The 15,742-nt window shown below is 41.5% G+C and overlaps 1 protein-coding gene and 1 pseudogene across 2 annotated transcripts in view; one reads left to right on the forward strand and one right to left on the reverse strand.

Moving 5' to 3' along the window:
• Nucleotides 1-11,455, reverse strand: part of PCYT1A (phosphate cytidylyltransferase 1, choline, alpha) — a 44,938-nt gene extending 33,483 nt beyond the window's left edge. Inside the window, exon 1 of one of the 2 annotated variants that reach the window (XM_029215079.1) lies at nt 11,339-11,455. The gene's annotated coding sequence lies outside the window, so the exon portion shown is untranslated. Of the gene's footprint in view, nt 1-10,857 lie in introns of both variants that reach the window. The other variant, XM_029215080.1, reaches the window with a different exon arrangement.
• Nucleotides 11,456-12,539: 1,084 nt separating this feature from the next.
• LOC114891039 lies at nt 12,540-14,101 on the forward strand (annotated as a pseudogene).
• Nucleotides 14,102-15,742: the final 1,641 nt, after the last annotated feature.

Consider the following 15,742-nt stretch of genomic DNA (forward strand, 5'->3'; position numbering starts at 1 on the left):
TCCAGTGGTGAAGAATCCACCTTCCAATACAGCGCGTCACAACGAGCTCCCGTGCCTCAACTAGAGAGCCTGTGTGCTGCAAAGTACAGAGCCCACTCGCTCTGGAGCCTGAGCGCCACAACCAGAGAAGAGAAAACCCGCACGCCACAACTAGAGTGAAGCCAGCGCACCGCAGCAAAAGATCCCGCCTGCCTCAATGAAGATCCCGCATGCCGCAACTAAGACCCGACGCAGCCAAAAGTAAAATAAATAAATAATAAACAAATCTTTTTTAAAAATAAAGTAATTTAACAATTGAACATCCTTGCCCAACAGACACTAATTCAAAAAAAAAATTACGATTGTAGCAAGAACTCTTCTAGAGTCTGATGTTAAGCTATGATGAAGAAACACCACTATTACTACTACTACTACTACTACTACTACTACTGTCAGTATTTATATAACACCTGTATGTCTAAAAACTTTAAAAATATTAAAACTCTTGGGGCTTCCCTGGTGGTGCAGTGGTTAAGAATCTGCCTGCCAATGCAGGGGACACGGGTTCGAGCCCTGGTCCGGCAAGATCCCACATGCCACGGAGCAACTAAGCCCGTGCACCACAACTACTGAGCCTGCGCTCTAGAGCCCGGAAGCCACAACTACTGAGCCCGCATGCCACAACTACTGAAGCCCGTGCGCCTAGAGCCTGTGCTCCGCAACAAGAGAAGCCGCTGCAATGAGAAGCCCGCGCACCGCAACGAAGAGTAGCCCCCGCTCACTGTAACGAGAGAAAGCCCGCGCATGGCAATGAAGACCCAATGAAGCCAAAAATAAATAAATTAATTAAAAAAACACAAAAAACTCTCTTAACATTCACAACCCTTTGACATAGACGTATTATTTTTATCACTATTGAAACCGAGGCACAGAAAATAAGATCACACAGCTAGTAAGTGGCGAAGCTAGGAATCAAATTCAGTCAGCCTGGCTGCAGACTACACACCCTTAACTACTGTGGTATACAACAAAATGCGACACTGTACTATACAAGAAGGTACCTAATAACTATCTCTAAATATCTGAATGCCTGTTATGTTGGATAGGGCAGACACTTATTCTGTGAAAGTCCAGATAATAGAAAATGAATCACTAGTTGGAAGATGAAGAGACACAAACTTTAACATAATAAAAACCTTTTTAGGAACGAAGAGTTATCTGAAAAGGGGCTGAGTTACCTCGGGGGCATTTCATTTTGGCATACCAGGACATTCAAGGAGAGGTTGTGTAGAAATACCTTCATTCATTTTATTAGTCATAATCCTGTAAAGTCCATCATGGTTGATCTTTTTGTTTGTTCTAATCTTAAAATAGTTTCAAATCATGACTGCCATCTATCACATTAGCATTCACAATGTTATGTAACCTATAAACTTGAAAAGCATGTTTTTTATGTTTCCATCCATGTTAGTGCTGAAAGTCTTGATCAGGATAGATATATGTCACCATACACCAATGTGACATACCACTGGACCCCTCTCTCCTCATTGAGATCCACTCTTAATACTCTAGGTTAGTACAATATAAAACACAGGAGAGTTTATCTTTAGAAAACAGGATAGAAAAATATATTTAGAATTCTTAATGATTAGGGTATTCAATCAGATGTAAACCCATTTCATTGTACTATCACATAATCCACATTTCTCTATCACAGTCCCAAAGATTATGATAATAGTGATGATAAAAATTATAGCTAACACTTACAGAGTACTTCCTTTGTGCCAGAAAGTTATAAACCTTTTGCATATATTAAATGACTTAATTCTCACAACAATCTTATGCGGTAGATAGTATTATTTGCTCTATTTTGCAGATGAGGAAATTGAGGCACAGCTGGGTTAAATGACTTGACTGGGGTCACACACCTAGGACAGGGCAAAACCAGGATTTGAACCAAGGCATTCTGGCTCTAGGATCTGTGTACTTAACAACAACACTGCCTAGTATTTATTTACTTATTATATGCTGCCTAGTATATAAAATGGTCATACATGAATTTAAACAAAACCACTTACTGCACTCTGGTCATGCACTACACTGTGCCGAGCAGGAATTTAATTTCATCTTTCACAAAGACTGGGCTCCTTCTCACTGGGCATATCGCTGACAGACTACTTAGGAATTCCAGGGGCTTATTTTGGTTTGGGCCAGAGTAGAAGAGTAGAGGGTGCAATAGACCAGGAATCATATCATATAAACAGGGATTTCATTCTAGCTCCTCCCAGGGAATTCCCTGGAAGTCCAGTGGTTAGGACTCGCGCTTCCACTGCAGGGGGCATGGGTTCAATCCCTGGTCGGGGAACTAAGATCCCACAAGCCTCTCGGCCTGGACAAAAACAAAAAAAAAAAAATCTAGCTCCACCTAGTACCTTAACTCTAAGTTATGGTGAGTGCAAATGAGAGATTAGAAAACAAACTCCCTGATGTTGCTTCTTTCCACCGTTCAATTCTCCTGCTCTGAGTAGAGCCCATTTTCATTCGGAGACTCAGTATCATTCGGTCTGTGTGATCTTCACCCTTAGCCATACCGTCAGATGCCACGTGCCTAACCTGAACCAATCAGCACATCACTCTCTCAGGCCACAGACTGGGGGAGGAGGGAGGTGGGAAGGGCAGTGATTGGTGACCTAAGATAGTCCAATCAGAGTGAATCTCAGGACTCGCCAGATAGGAATTCTTGGACAAAGATTATCACTTCTTTCTTTGTGAGTTCAAGCCTGGAGACCTGACTCTAGGAACCATCCTATAACAATCTAGTGGTCATCCTATAACCAGGAAGAGAGTCTTTCTCAAAATAGTCACACAGAGAAAGCAATGCTGATGATGGAGAGAAGCCAGATCCTGAACTGCCTAATTGTGTCAACCAATACATTCCCCTTTTTGCTTAAGCTCAGTTAAGCTTGGTTTTTTATCACTTAGAACCACAAAATCATAATTAATGCATTCAATACTTGGCAATGAGCCCTAGCACAAAGTAGGTGCTCAATAACTATTTGAATAAATGTAATAAGTGGAAAAACTCCTTTGAAATTTTGAAAAGCACTACTTACGTTAGTATTTTGTTTTGATGGAAAGAGGTCAAGTACTTGTCAATTTATAAGTGTATCAAAGATGGCAAAACAAAGCTCTCATCCTGTCAAAAGTATTTTTTCTTATCTGCTATTTTCCAAAGATGACTTTTGTGTCATATATTGTATTTTATACTATACTCTTTTTTATTTTATTTATTTATTTATTGGCTGTGTTGGGTCTTTGTTGCTGTGCGTGGGCTTTCTCTTTGATGCGGTGCGCAGGCTTCTCTTTGCAGTGGCTTCTCTTTGTTGCGGAGCACAGGCTCTAGGCGTGTGGGCTTCAGTTGCTGTGGCATGCAGGCTCAGTAGTTGTGGTGCTCGGGCTTAGCTGCTCCGTGACATGTTGGGTCTTCCCGGACCAGGGCTCGAACCCGTATCCCCTGCATTGGCAGGCGGATTCTTAACCACTGTGCCACCAGGGAAGCCCCTTATACTATACTTTAAACTGAACATTACACATCAGACTTAAACTGAAGTTTTAAGATCCTCTGGATTTAGAACAAACACATCTAATACTTTTTGTTTTATAATGCAAAACACTTCTATATCTTCTCCACTTTCTTAGGAGATGGAAAACACCAAGATCACAGTCATTCCATAATAGTGACCCTAAAAGAATTCAGAAATTATAAAGAGATTAACCCTCACACCTTTCCTCTAGAACTATTACTAATTTTTAAACTTTGACTTTATAGGTGTCTCAAGTTTTTCATTTTTCACTGGCTCTCTTAGACCACCCCCATGTTCCTCACATCTACTACCTTATACACTATGAAAGTATATATAAAAATTTAATAATTAGTGCCTAAACTGATGAAAAAAATTACCCCCAGCTTCCCTAAAGTTCCAATAGATGTCTGCTAGGACACATCAAATTTGCTACTGAGAAAAGGTATGTGGGAGGATGAGGGCATACTGAGGGTTGCAAATATATGTTGGCTTTTTAGTTCATTATACTGAGACTTAGCTTGATCTAAAATCACACCACCTTTACAATACTCACAATTGCCCAGTAACCACTGAATACCTCCAACAATGAGGAACAATACTTCCCAACTCTCCATTTATGATAACTGCCCATTTGCAACCAACCAATACTAGTCAAGTAAAAGTGAGTGATGACGCTGGAAAAGGAGACTTTAAATATCTACATTCCAGAGGGAACACATACACATACACACCAACACAGGCTGCCTTAATATCTGTTTGTCCAGTGGGTAATAGGGTTGGGAAAAGATGACACCTCCTCAGAGCCAATACAGTACAAGATCAAAATGGGGCTGGGGAGCAGGAGATTGCCCAATGATTTGCAGGTGGAGCCGGGCTTCCAGCCACAGCACCCACATTAATTAAGCTGGGATGAGTCAAAATGAAAGCAGTTGGAGATAGAATACACAGCCTCACTTATGAGCCCATTAGGGTGGGCCAAAACTTCCTATTTCCTTAGCAGTTTATCCTCCGCAAAAGTTTCTGTCAAAAGAAGCTATAACAAAAGAGAAAAAGGGAGCGGGCAGCCAGAATGCAGCATTTGTAAGGCCTGATCTTTCCAACACTGCTACATATTCAGTCCCGAGATAAGTCACCTTATCTTAGTCAAATTCTCCATTCAAGCACAGATTCTAAATATGGACATAAATACCCACACCACCACCATCACTACCATAACCCTGCCTATTAAGTGCCTTAGTGTCTCCAAATTGCTTTCAAGATACAGAATGTGGTATCTGTTCCTGTGATTTTTACCCAGATTCACAAAATCTGGCTCCATTTCTTCTGACTAACCTCCCAGCATACACTGCTTGCCTTGTTCTTTAATGTTCCAATAGATGCCTGCTTGGATGGATTAACTTTGCTATTAAGGAAGTACACAGAAGTAGAAATGTGTGTCAGCAGGGAGGGGTGGCAGGGAGGAGATACTGAGGATAAATCTAATCAAGTGTCTTTCCAATGTGAATATCTTGAAGGAGACAAAATCTGGACGCTGGTATGCATATGCTTCTGTTTTAAAGATGAAGGTCTCCAACAAGTGCAGTTTTAGAAACTCCCACCCAATCCTCTCTATTCTACTTCCTTATTGTCGGTAGATTTAGTAAGCACCCCAGAGTGAAAGAGGAGGTGGACTCTGCTTCCTAAGCTATGCAACAACCTAAATAGTAGAAGTTGCAATAACGTATACTCTTAAAACTAATTCAAATTTGACTGATTACTACAGGGAACTATCTGTAAAAAGAGGAAACATGAATTTTTCCTTTGCATTCTATTCCTGCTTCCCCTGTCTCTGGGCCTACAATTATCTTCCTCAGTAAAACCCTATGCTCAGTAATTTTCTACTGGCATACCAATGTCCAGTTCCAAAGCTGAGTGAGCAAGCATACTTTGTACTTGGGATCTTTATCGGCTTCTACCTTTGTGGAGCTTAATAAAGTAGTGCTCTAAGAGGCAAGCTCTGTGAACTCCTAGGTTAAAGTGAATCAAATACTGTTGGCATTAATCATGTCATCTGCTGTACAATCAGGCCTTCCCACAGATAACAGTGCAGTCACATCACCCCTTGTGTAAAGACCTTTGAAGCTTGAGGGAGGATATGTCTAACCCATAGTGGGGAGGAGGGACTGGATTCAAGAACCAGCAGAACTCCTAGAGCAGCTCACAAGCCAAAAATGGCCCACTGCCTGTTTTTGTAATTAAGGTTTTACTGGAACACAGCCACGCTCGTTCACTGATGAATGAATGAAAAGTGGTCTTTGGACACTTTTGTGCTACACCTGCAGAGTTGAGTAGTTGCAACAGAGGCTGTATGACCTGCAAAGCTGAATATTTACTATCTGGCCCTTTACCTAAAAAGTTTGCCAACTCTATTCTAGATGAAAACAGGATCAGTTTTATCAATAATTTGGTAGTGAATTCTGCCTAGATTATGCAAACAGTTCTAAAGTGGAGGACAGTGCTAGGAATAGAATTATTTCAAGAAACTGTACCATAACTTTCTGATACAGGATTTCTACAGTTTATGTCACTAACCTGTATATATCACCACACTGTATAGAATAAGTCAAAAGAATGCCTGATTTGGGAAGTTCTGATTTCACAACATGATCTGCACAGATGATTAGTTTTCAATCAGAGCTCAATGTTATTCCTCAATATTTGGGACCTGTAAATTGCCACATCTAAGATCTCAGCTCTGAACTTGATCTCTTCCCTCTAATTTCTCCAGAGAAACCCTTATTCAACAAACACTGAGTGGGCACTTACTCTGTGCCAGACCCTGGGTTAGTCCTGGACCAAAATAAAGTTTCTTCTTGGGCCTGACCACACAGTAGGATATTTCAGGAAAGAGATTATCCTAAAAACCACAAGGGACACTTGTAATATCTCTTACAGTTGAATGATTTTGCTCTGCCACTATTCTACTAGAAGAATCAGTGAGTAAACCCTGTGTTTAGATTTTGCTCTTCCTAGAGTGGGTTATGGAACTTATATCTCTAAGGCAGGGTCTACGACAGATTCAGGGAGTCTTGGATTTGGACCAAAAAAATTATATCTTTATTTTCACTAGCCTCTGGCAAATTCACCATTCCTTCAATTATGAACATAAGCCACAATAGTAATAGTACACTTAGTAGAACAGACTTTGTCACCAATAGAAATCATAGATATTTTCATATAATATCACACTCATTACAAATATCTTGAAATACTGTTTAAACACACGATCATTTAAAAATTATCATAGCTATAAGACCCACTGATAGACAGTAAACTTTATTTACTATGTTAATAAAAACTACATGTGCTATATCACACATTTAAAAAATATTTTTATAACTATATTTCAACATAATTTGTTTCCTTTATAATTCTATATATTTTTTTGCAATAAAAACATTATCCCAAAAAAGGAGTCAACAAGGTTTCACCATACTGACAAAGAGGTCCACGGCACAAAAAAGATTAAGACCTAGGGGCCAAAAAATAAACAAATAAACGTAATCACATCTGAGGCAATTCTACGTAGATTAAAAAACTGCCGTTTTCTGTTAAGTGCCATACACTCATTTTGTTCTCTAATATAAAGCAAAGACTATAAGTCTTTTTTTTTTTTTTTTTTTGCGGTACGCAGGCCTCTCACTGTTGTGGCCTCTCCTGCTGCGGAGCACAGGCTCCGGACGCGCAGGCTCATGGGCCCAGCTGCTCTGCGGCATGTGGGATCTTCCCGGACCGGGGCACAAACCCGTGTCCCCTGCATCGGCAGGCGGACTCCCAACCACTGCGCCACCAAGGAAGCCCTATAAGTCATTAGCAGCCCTCACTTCAAACTGGTTTGCAAATAGTTGTGAATGTGATATGTAACAGCCTAGCAGATCCATGGGTTCCGCTGCCAATCATTCTAGTCCAAACATAGAAAACTTCAAACTAATATAACTTTCAACAAGAGAGTTACCAAAACAAAGGGAGAAAAAAGACAACAAACAAACAAAAAACCAAAACACAACCCTGCTATATATCTATCTACTAATCTGGTTTGCAAACAGTAAAATACAGTCAATACAATTATTTATATTAATGAGATAATGTATGTAAACGAACCAAACACAGTGCCAAATATATACTAGAGACTCACTCTTTTTTTTTTCTTCTGGAATGGTGCCCTGGCATATACTGCAAAATAATGTATGTAAAAATGTATATTCCCTAAATTTACTGACTGAATTATAGAGGAAGGGAGTTAGAATTTAAATTTTGCCACAAATCATTCATAAACAATTGACAAAACAAATCATACTTCATACACGTGTCCAGGTACCCATTTGACAGGAATATTGTGAAAAGGGAACTTTAGGACTAGAAACAGAAAGGTTTAAGCTTAGGAAAGAGAAAGTGCTAGAAGTTACCCTCTGGGTATATAAGCAGGAGGGCTGAGCCCTGCTCTTACACTCTCCTTCCTATTGTTTTCTTTTTTCTTTCTTTTTTTGTCTTTTAATTGGGGTATAGCTGTTTTACAATGCTGTGTTAGTTTCTACTGTACAGAGAAGTGAAGTAGAGCTCCCTGTGCTATACAGCAGGTTCTCATTAATTATCTATTTTATACATATTAGTGTATATATATGTCAATCCCAATCTCCCAATTCATCCCAGCCCCCCCTTTCCCCCCCTTGGTGGAAGTCCATACGTTTGTTCTCTACATCTGTCTCTATTTCTGCCTATTGTTTTCTAATGTGACTTATGTACTGATAACATAGGTAAAAGATGTAGAAGCAGCCACAATGTTGAGTAAAAAGGAACTCTCACAGTTCAGTGATGATTGGGAAGTACTGTGATTTCAGGGTTTCTCTAACAGAAAAAATTCCCCCCAAATCATGACTTTTAGAAAAATTTATTCTTTCCAATCTATTTTAGGGTAACACAAACGTTAGTGTAAGACAGACCTATTTCTGTTTGATTCAGTAGGAGGAATTACCTCTATTAGTAGAAAAGCCAGAAGATCTGGTTTCAGATGAGAGTTACACAAATACTTGGAAAGAAAAGCATAAGAAAATTACAATTATAACTAGATAATCTGTCCTTATCCATCATTAAAAATAATAGCAAATTATTATGCTTGCTTTTTCTATGAATATTTCATAAATTAATCCTCATGAGAGTTTATAACATGAAGAGGTTATTCAGCTCCCACAGGAAAATCATGAATGAGGTCGGGTGGTTTACAAACTCCATGAGATTGTACACTAAATTTGGTGAGTATGCATATATTTCAGATTCTTAAAGGGCCATTTAACCAGAAGAACAGTTATCTCTGCCATAGAAAATCTAAAGCAAGAGAAAGCAATAATTCTTCCCAGAGACACAGAGTAAGTCAGTGTTAACATCAGATAAAGTAACCAGGGACTTCTGAATCCAAGGCTCTATCTGACTAGATCATTCTCCTTAAGGGATCACATATCCAAAGAGGAGATTCCCCAAGAAAAATAAAACCTCACCTGTTATGGGAGAAGAAATCATAGGCTGAGGAAGGAATAAAAGTTCATTCTTTATCAATCAGGCCATTATACTGGTTTTCAAAGGGAGTTTGCAAAGCAGGGTAAGTCAGAAAGAATCATCTCATTCAGCAGACACAAATGACCCCAGAGGCAGTGCTGCAGTCCCCAAGTCTAAATGTCTTCCCTTCTGTGGTGAGTTACCTTTAAGCATTATATTCTGTTCTAGGAACAAATTCTTGAGTAGTTCCTTTTAGTTATGTTGAATGTAAGCCAAGTAAACATCTAATGTTCTAGAAAAAGCCATTTTTTAGCTAAACAAAGGCTATCCCTCACTATTCCCAACTCATTCCCATTCAAGAATCTTTCTGAACTCTCTTCCCCTATCACAAAATGTATGTGTGTGTAGAGGGCGGGGTGACTATTAGGTTATCAGATAAATACAGTGTCTGGTAAGTTGAAATTGCCTCAAGCTTCTTCTATTAGATATATTTTTTAAAACACTGGGTGACACAGTAAGTAGCACCTTCTACAAAGGGCTGTAAAAGAGGAGGAAATAGTGAAACTCACTTCAGTTCATTTCATCTGCATCACTAACAGCCCTCATGAAAGGGAATTGGTAGGAAATAAAACCAGAGCTAAAAACATCATTTGAATTATCCACAGCATGGTATCATTCCCAGAATGCCAACCTTGGCCTCCAGTGCACAAATCATTGAACTGGATAGCTAAAAACAGTAAAGCTTCTCCGCTGTGGCATTCCAGTCACCACTGTTGACCTTCTCAGATCATCCTGTCTTCTCCAAGATAATCATCTGTTCACCACTGATTCCTGCACCAAATTCCATTCTCAACCAGTTTCTTTTTACTAGCAATTCTCTGTACTTGCAGAATCACTAAATATCAAGATTGAAAGGGACCCTGAAGGTTGTATCTCCCTACTCCCACTTTATTTCTTGGCAGAATCTTTTCTGTCTCTATCTTCGGTTCCCTTTCTAAGCTTTGTTCCTACCCTCCTCAAAGCTTCCACGCTTCCTCAATGTCTATTCCTAGCAGTTTTTCCTATCACAAACCCCTAGATCCTCACTGCCTTTATAAATACCACTGTCCCTATTTCAATATATACCTGTTGGTTCTCCCAGCTGAGAACCTGAGTTTCAGTCCCCAGTCACAACTGGTCACTTCGAATCTATTTGGGAAGCCTTCTCCAGTTAAGTCAATCTGATAGAGCCTGTGCCCCAGCCCCGGATTCAGTCTTCCTAATTGCATCTTTGTACTTCCAAACAGTCCCCTAATCGTAGAATCGTTGCATTTTAGACCAGAAAGAAAACTCAGAAATAATCTGGTCCAATGTTTTTCCAACCTTTTTTTTACTACATTTTAAGACACATGAAATCCATTTTACATCATAATCTCACACACACATAACTGAAACACGTTTCATGAAATAATACTCTTACTCTGCGAACACACTGAAAATTTCTATTCTTTTTTTTTTTTTTAATTTCAGGTTCCATCCACTAAATAGACTTCACAACCCAATCATAGGATGGAAGCCACAGTTTAGGAAACATTAATCTAGCCCAAACTTCCCATTCACGGAGGAAGAAACTGTGGCTCAGTGGTGAGGTGAGCCTCCCAGCCACAAGAAGGTTGTCCATAAAATTAAACTCGGGTCTGTCTGATAAGTCCCAAACCAGTGTTTCCCACTAAGACCTTCTCCACCCAGTCACCACACCCCGTACCCAAACACCATGCTACAGTACCCTGTCCAGTCACTGATCCCACACTCTTCTCCAACTCAGCCCCTCAAAGTTACTGCTCCTTGGTAGGAATCCCCCTGCAGCCGCCGCTTCATGTTCCATTAGGTCAGAGTCCCCTCACAGTTACTATCCATCGATCGGTCTCCTCCGATTCGTTGGTCCTTGGTCACAGTTCCCTGCTGTCACTGCTTCATACTTCCTCGGTCATAGTCCCCTCGCAGCCTCTGCCTCGTGTTCTCCGAGGTCAGAGTCCCTCAGCATTCACTGCTGCGGGTCGCAGACCCCTCCCGAGCAGCTGCGTCTCAGTCACAGTCCCCTCGTTGTCAGTGCCCCTGGGTCACAGGCTGCCCCTTGCAGCCCCAGCCTCACACTCCCTTCGCTGTCACTGACCCACTCTTCTTTCAGTCAGTCTCCCCGCGGTCCCAGCGCCACAATTTCTCCTCTCAAATAGAGCCGCAAGGATAGGCACACACCGAGTCCTCACCTGCAGCTCACGCTCCCCCGGTCCCTGTCCCGTCGAATTTCTCCTGGGCGCCGCGTCACGGACAAGGGAAGTTGAGGGGGTTGCGGGGAGACGCCCGGGAAAGGCAGCTGACGGAACCGTGGGCCGGAAGTCCCGCCTACTGCCCGCCCTCTTGTCACTCCGACCACGACTTCTCCCTGAAAACCACGACCCCTGACACAGTAGTTCCGCCTCCATAGAGGCTCCGGGGACGGAGTGACTGAACCGAAATCCCCACAGACAGAAGACAACATGGCAAAGGGTCAGTCTCCATGCGGAACTAGAGTATGCGGTGAAGATACGGATGTATCTTGTAATGAGACACGCTGTGACTTGTCACTCGTGCTCACTGTTAGTCCTTCAAGAAGCGTTAACGCGATGGCTCCCCTTTTGCCCAGCTCCGGGCTCGGTCCCTTCCAGGAGGACCTGTCAGTCCTGGTCCTTCCTACTCTACCCCAGCGCCTGGCGTGGTGCCAGGCACTCGTACCAGCACATTCACAATGCAGATGGCCGCGACGCCTTCCACCCTTGACATCCCCTACCTCCACCCCATGGTCTGCGGCTGCTTCACACAGAGCCACCTTTTCCCTACTTGGTGATGTAAAGAGAATTCCAACCAAGTCCTGTGAAAAGCCCTCTTCCTGTTATTTCTAACCCAGGTTGGCTCAACAAAAGGTGATCCCTAGGCATAAACTGGGGGCTAGCTGAACAGGAACGGATTCAAGGGAGGCCACTGGTAGGAAATCACATGGCAGGGTGTCTGGTGAAGAGAAACTTTTTCCTTTGCTAGAATGAAACTTTGGAGGGGTCCCTTTTGATTCTATAGATGTAAGTTAAGTAAATACCCAATGTTATGGAAGAAGTATGTAAAAGAACTTTTTAATGTATTTACTTCTTATTTTTGTCTACATGCTTGACTTGAAAGTGGCTGAGAAGAAATAGGGTGGGTAAAGTTAAGTATCTGCTAAGGAGCCTCCAGGCGAAAAAAAGGATTGTAACCATTCCCTTTCCGGTTTCAAACAGTTATTTGAATAGGGCAGATAGATTAAGGTGCTGCAGATAAGGACAGCTAGCTGGAGAAGACACCAGGGACTCTAAGGGGAACATTACTACAAAGATAGTGGGGAGTAGGGAGTGGCTTCTCTGCGGCTGTGGTGGCGGTGCGGATGGCGGCGGGCTGGGCAATGATCTAATCATGTTGGATAAAGATGATACTGAGACTGAAGTGATAACTGAAGCAACTTCCATCCTTGAAGATGAGAACTGTGAGCCAACCAAGAATTTTGAGTCAGTTGACCAAAGTGCCAAGTCAGAGAGTAAATCAGAACCTGTAGCTTCTACTCGGAAAAGACCAGAGTCCAAACCTTCCAGTGACCTTGAGACTTCAGACGTTCTCCCTGTTCAGACATCACAGGCTGCAGGCAAAGACAAGGTATTTCAAATGTCATTGAGAAGGCAGAGACTTCCCTTGGAATCCCTAGTCCCAGTGAAATTTCATCTGAAGTCCAGTATGCAACAGGAGAGACAAGTGCCAAAGAGAATGAAAACTCCTCTCCAATGAGTGGGCCATTTGGGGTAGTCTCTACCATCTCTACTGCTGTTCAGAGTACAGGAAAGAGTGTTATCAGTGGGGGTTTGGATGCCTTAGAATTCATTGGGAAAAAGACAATGGATGTAATAGCAGAAGGGGATCCTGGATTTAAAAGAACCAAGGGTCTGATGAACCGGACTTCCACACTGTCTCAGGTTTTAAGAGAGGCGAAGGAGAAAGAAGAGCTATGTACCACCAATGAGGTTACCATGGAAACGGACAAGAAAACTCATTATGGGCTACTCTTTGATGAATTTCAAGGCCTTTCACATCTAGAAGCTCTGGAGATGCTCTCCCGAGAAAGTGAAATAAAGGTGAAATCTATTCTTAATTCTCTAAGTGGAGAAGAATTGGAGACTCTAAAATGTGAATTGGAGCAACTCAAAGAAGCATTTTCCCTAGCAGAGTTCTGTGAGGAAGAGGAGGAAGAGAAGAAAGGGGATGAAGACTTTACCAAAGAGATAACAGAGGTATTTTCCCAGCTGCATGTCTCCTCCAAACCAGAGAAACTTACTAGGGCAAGAAATACAGCCTGTGAATGGATCAGGACATCTCTGGCCAAACCATTAGAAGAGAAGGAAGAAGGAAAAAAACAGTTGGAAGCAGAAAAAATTGAGCAAATCAGTAACAATTCAATAGAGGATATCCATGCATTTGCAGTCAGGAGCCTAGCAGAACTGACTGCCTGCTCAATTGAACTGTTTCACCAAACGGGCTCTGGTTCTGCATGGCAGGAAGCAGGAAGTAACAGCCATAGAAAGGAGCAGAGCCCTTTCCCAGATGACAGTTGTGTTGTGTAAAGAGTTGTCCTCTCTGTCTAAAGAGTTCACCACCTGCCTAACAACTGCTGGGGTCAAGGAAAAGGCAGACGTCCTTAATCCGTTAATCACTGCAGTATTTCTAGAGGCATCAAACGGTGCTTCCTACATTCAGGATGCCTTTCAGCTACTTTTACCTGTGCTGGAGATCTCTCTTATTGAGAACAAGACTGAATGACCAGAGGCATGAGCTACAGGTCCAGAGGCCTTTGTCAGGACACTGAAGAACAGAGAAGATTCTACATGAGACTTGTGATGGCCAAGAAATGCCACTCTTTTCTGGGTACCCCTGGAGAAGTGAGGGAGAAAGGTTATTTTAATATATAAAAATCCAGGCAGGAGAGCATGTTTAAGGAAGTTTGTTGCCTTCAGTGCTTGGTTGAAGTATTCAGGTCCTCACACTGCTCTTCCCAGTTGTTATAATTAATAAATTATTTGAAAAGAAGTTTTATAGAAAGTTAAAAAATAATAGCTCATAAGGTTAAGGGGACACTCAGGCAAAAATATTGGTCTTTCTTTGACAAGATGCAAAACACTAAAAATTTTGCAGTGGCTGTAATTTTGCAGTCCATGGATGTAATTGGTTGTTAAGAGGAAAAGGAATTCAGTATTCTGGAATTCATGTGCTTGATCTATTAATGCCATTTTCTTTCTCCTCTCTATAATAAAATCTATGGCTTTAAGAAAACCGAGTATATATAAACTCTGTAATGATTACCCTTTATTACATGAATTCTTGGAATTGGTTAGAAAGTTTCATCTCCTCTTTAATTCTCAGTAGATATTTGGCATTGAAGAGAAGCTTATAGAATATACTTAGAGCCACATGAATGAACTATAGCAAGGTGCCCTTTGGCTTCAAATTGCTTTCCCACCGCAAGATGACAAGCTTCAAGTTGTAGTTGACCCCCCTTTACGGGATTCATGACCAATAAATGCAATTTAGAGAAACAGTTTCATGTTTGCAGATATTCTGAGTCTCCAGGATGTTTTTCATGCATACCCGATATGCAGGATAAATTCTGTAATAGCCAGCTCCAAAGGAGTGTTGAAGCTCTTTCAATGATGGGGATTTTGTTGTTTGAATATTGTTGAAGTGGACTGTAGAGTCCCATAGAAACGATGTTTATGTATAACAGGATTAAGACAGTTTATTTTTCCTCATTCTTTTTTGTTTCTTTTAATGTATTCTTTAGCATGTTTATAAATATAACTTTTATCTTTCATAAAAAAAAAAAAACAAAGTGGGGATTGGGATAGTAACCAACATAATCTCCGAGGGTCTTAAGGGAGAGCTAATTTCATATACAGGCTGGAAACTCTGACCCTGACACTGGGCAAACCCTGGAGAAAACAAATACATGTTTAAACTAACAAGCTGTGGAAAGTGTAGAGTGGCAAGAGCTGAGCAAAAACACTGGGTGAAAGATAAAAGCAGTAATTCAAAATGTAGGAAAAGCAGTGGGGCTAATGGCAGACTCCGGGAGGGTTCACGCCAACGAGTACTTCCCAGAACTTCTGCTCCCAGTGTCCTTGTCCCCACGGTGAGCCACAGCCACCTCCTGCCTCTGCAGGAGACCCTCCAGCACTAGCAGGTTTCCAAAACTTGACTCTGTGGCTTAGAAAGATCAGTTCCTCTGCGTGGTCAGTGAACGGATGCCAGTTTGCATTTCCAGGAATGATATTCACGTTCAGAGCAAAAAAAAGGAGACTGTTTGGAACTTTGCATGTCAGCACTATATAGAGTGTAAGTGGTGAGAGAGGACATCCTTCCCTTTTTCTTGATCTTAAAGGAAATGCTTCCAATAATTCACCATGAAAAATGATATACAGAGTTATTCAGATCTGCTTCTTGAAACAAGTTTGATCCTAAACATGGGCTAAGTGCTTGAACCAGACATCCAGGGCTCAGCAGGATCAACGTAGTCTCTGAGCCTCTTGCTCTGATTCCAACAGTATGATCACATCGCCCTCCAT

Source organism: Monodon monoceros, unplaced genomic scaffold, assembly GCF_005190385.1.
Source record: "Monodon monoceros isolate NGI ecotype Baffin Bay Population unplaced genomic scaffold, NGI_Narwhal_1 Super_Scaffold_11, whole genome shotgun sequence".
Taxonomy (NCBI): Eukaryota; Metazoa; Chordata; class Mammalia; order Artiodactyla; family Monodontidae; genus Monodon; species Monodon monoceros.